This window comes from Molossus molossus, unplaced genomic scaffold, assembly GCF_014108415.1.
Source record: "Molossus molossus isolate mMolMol1 unplaced genomic scaffold, mMolMol1.p scaffold_m16_p_4, whole genome shotgun sequence".
Taxonomy (NCBI): Eukaryota; Metazoa; Chordata; class Mammalia; order Chiroptera; family Molossidae; genus Molossus; species Molossus molossus.
In genome coordinates this window covers 111689950-111693965 of record NW_023425377.1, presented here as the reverse complement: position 1 = coordinate 111693965, position 4016 = coordinate 111689950, and the positions used below count along the sequence as shown (strand labels likewise).

The 4016-nt window shown below is 41.9% G+C and overlaps 1 long non-coding RNA gene across 1 annotated transcript; it reads right to left on the bottom strand.

Moving 5' to 3' along the window:
- Positions 1-1016: 1016 nt before the first annotated feature.
- On the bottom strand, positions 1017-2084 carry LOC118615524. The gene is made up of 3 exons (XR_004956444.1): positions 1966-2084; positions 1305-1463; positions 1017-1120 (listed from the first exon to the last, which is right to left on the bottom strand). It is a non-coding gene; the product is annotated as an uncharacterized LOC118615524 (long non-coding RNA).
- Positions 2085-4016: the final 1932 nt, after the last annotated feature.

The window sequence follows — 4016 nt, the reverse complement described above, 5'->3', positions numbered from 1 at the left end:
TCTCTCTCTCTCTCTCTCTCTCTCTCTCTCTCTCTGTAAAACCAATAAAGAAAGAAAATTAAAAAGAACTGCCCAAGCACCATTAGTCCTGAGGTTCTACAGTAGAGGTCAGTCAAATGAAAATGAGAACTAATCATTCAGAATAAACTGCCAGTAGAAAAATAATAATAATAATAAGGCCCTAATACATATCTCTTTGAAAGGAAAAATTTCCAGTTAGAACCCTGAGCCTGGAGCAACTACAGGGATGAAAGCAAAGTGTAAGGACTCCACCTGCAACTCCTTGCTGGCACTCGGAAGGAATGGCAGGGGCACAAACGGCCAGAGGGAGCAGAAAGGACAAAGGCCCAGGAGGTTTGAAGACTGTGCTGCTGATTCTCACCACACAGAAACAACCTGACTCTACGCTTTGAGCCTGTAAGATCACAGGAGGAGCGAAATCAACATTTAGAGATCAAGGTCCGGGATTGCATACAATTACTCTGTTGAGGTGGTGAAAAGATACTACAAAGAGCCATAGAACAGCAAAAGAACAACTTTAGACCTAAGCTGCTGCTTTTTCTTGAAACAATAAAATCAGTAGGAGACAAAGGGAGAAAAGCATTCCTTTTTTTATTTAGTGATCTCTTGGGAAATATACTGTGTTTATATGTGCAAAATAAAAAAAGTATATATAAGGGAGTAAAGAGGGGCACAATAAGAAGTTATGACAATATTATTTGTAAAGAATATCACAATTTTATTTGAAAATGAACTGGAATCATTGTAGACTTCTAAAGATGTGAGTAGCAAGATCAAAATGACTCTTCAGAAAGATACTTCTTACTGCTCTCTGTGAGCAGGGTAGTTTAGAGAACTGAGAAGATGAAAAGAATTTGAACATGAGGCAATTGAGCACCCAGATGGGTTATGTACATAAAGGACCCCAGAATTCAAACTGGATAGATAAGACAGACCTGCATTTTGATCTACATTCCTTCCATAAATTATTGAACCAAAACCTCCAATATGTCATTCTCCCGTCCTCAAGTACACATTCCATGAGTACTTTGCCCACAATCCATTGATCCCAACATGCTTTTCATTGTCCCTTGTCTCCATCAAGTCCTCACTTCCTCACCTACACAAATGAAATAACACAGTTGATCATTATAACCACTCATTTCCACAAAACTCGCAACCCACTACTTCTCTCTCCTTCCTTTAGATTCACTTGGCTAACTCCCAGTGGTCGTTAAGCCCAGCCCCCCACCTTTGCACCTGGACAACTGAATGGAGCTGAAAAAAAACACAACCATGCTTACCTGTCTTCCTTCTATTCCATAATCCCTAACTTCAAGGGAACCCTTCTCCAGCAATCATTCTCTTCATAGTCCATTCAATCTTCATCTCAGATAATGATTCCATGCCCTCAAACCTCCCACACCATCACCCCTCTGCTGATGATCTGGCTTCCTATTTCTCTGAAAAGACAGATGAGATCACATGAGAAATTTTCCTACCTCCCATCACCATATCTGCTTTTGTATCAGCTTTTCTTCTTGATGCTTGACGTGAACAATCCATGCTCTTCTCAAAGCCCAACCCTTACTCTTGTGTCTGGGTTTGACCACTTCGTACCTACTCAAAGATGTCACTCTAACATTTATCCTTCCGCTTTTCTATGATCATTTCTTTCTGTCTCCCAGATTATTATTATCATTAGCGAGCAAATAATTTATAATCTCTTTAAAAAAAAAAAAAAAAAAAAAAACCTGCCTTGTTTCCACATCCTTCTTCCATTATTGCATCATTTCTCTATTCCAGGCTGTTCAGTAACTTAATTTTATGTCCTGAACTTCATTCTCTCTTTTACCCACTTCACACAGACTTTGGTCTGTCCCACTTAATAGAAACTGTTGAAATCAGGTCACCAATTGCCACTCGTTGTTATATGCAGTGATGGATTCTCAGTCTTTAGCTTACCTGTCATCAGCTTTTAACAACTAATCTCTTCCACTTTGACATTTTCTTCATAAGGTTTCCAGGATGCCAGTTCCCCTTGGTTCTCCTCCTACTTGCCTGGTGGTCCCTTTTACTTTACTTCTCATCTACCCCAGCCTGTAAATACAGTAGTGACTCAGGGCTCAGTCCTCAGACCTTTCTCCTCTTCTATCTACATTCTTTCAAAGGTGATACAATCTAGCCTTATGGACTTAAAAATCATCTATACATGCATGACGTCCACATACATCTGCTTCACTGAGACCTTTCCTCTGGGCTCCAAGCCCACATGTCCTACTTTCATTGTTACATGTCTGTAATGAGCTTAACAATATGTGGGTATGGAATATTTACATTTTGAGTACATGTATAACTGTCTAAAACTAACATCCTAAAAGTAACATGACCAAAGAAGTCATTCATCAAGAGGATATAACAATTGTCTTTTCAACCAAGGGTATTGAAAACAATTGAATATTCACATGCAAAAGAGTGAAAGTGGACCCTTATTTCACACAACACACAAAAATTAACTCAAAATAGGTAGAAGACTGAAATGTAGTACCTGAGACCACAAAACTCCTGGAATAAAACAGGAGGAAAGCCCCTCGACATTGGTCTTGGCAATATTTTTTTGGATATGACATCGAAAACAAACCACAAAAGCAAAAACCAACAAGTGGAACTACATCAACAATCAGAGTTGTTCCACATGCTATCTATCTTTAGATGTTGTTGGGGAAGGGGAGGTGAAAATGATTAATACTGAAACCCAAGCTGCTGTATTTTTTTTTTTACCAATATAACTCTGAAATTTTCTGAAACTATGTTTCTTCCTGGTATTCCTCTATCTTCATTACATTGCAATATATAGAGATTACTCAGTGAAGAAAAGTGGAAGTGATTAAAAATTGTGAATCAAAACTGTCTTTAAAATGCTTACTAATCTAATACACAAACAATTCTTGATTTGCTTAGTGATCACAAAAAATTTCAACTTTTTCCTTTAACACTTGACTCAAAAACTGTTTCCCTCAAAATGTTGCCCCAAGAAATATACAAGACAGAGATATTTGTGAAAAGGTGTTTAATCGCCCTAGCAATTTGAAAAATCCAAATAAGGACTTCCGGTCAGGATAGCGGGTAGGTAAGCGCTATCGTGTCCTCCCACAACCACATCAAAGTTACAACTAAACTGCAGAACAACCATCATTCAAAACCGCCTGAAATCAGGCTGAATGCAGTCCTACAACTACGGAATTAAAGCAGCAGCCACACCGAGACTGGTAGGAGGGCAGAGGGGACAGGCTGGTCCCACACCCACGTGTGGGGATAAAAATCAGGGGACACCTCGGCTGGGAAGGTCCTCACTGAGGACTGAGGGGTCCCCATCCCACACCAGGTGCCCCACTCAGGGTTCCAGTGCCAGGAAGAGATTCCCCATCACTTCTGGCTGGAAAACCAGCGGGAACTGAGGCTCAGGGAGGCTGAAGTGGCTGGAGCCCCAGGCAGCTCCTTAAAGGGCCCGCGCACGGACTTATCGGACTCTCTCCCTCTAAGCTTGGAGGGGAGGCAGCTCGAGGGGCACCAGAGACACACAGGGAAGAACTGAGCTGGTTGGAACTGGAGCGAGGGCTGGAGAGGGGGCTTTCTCCGGGACACACATGCTGTCAGAGGCCTTTGTTCCTTTGGTGAGCGGCAGACAGTCACCATACCTGGGCCTCCAGCAACCTGGCTCACACTGGTAGCCCCGCCCTGGTGACTCCCTGAGGCCCCGCCCCACCCAACTTTCAGGCCCACCCAAGCTGTTGCCACTTGCTTAACCATAGGATTGGCCTGTCTTGGATCCTGCTTCAGGTTTTTCCTAAATTCTTTCAAACGAGCAGCATCTGGTCTCAGCTAGCCCCATACCTCTCGTTAAGTAATACACAGAAACAAACATAGGGAGGCAGCCAAAATGAGGAGACAAAGAAACAGGTCCCAAATGAAAGAACAGAACAAAATCCCAATAAAAGAACTAAACGAAATGGAGA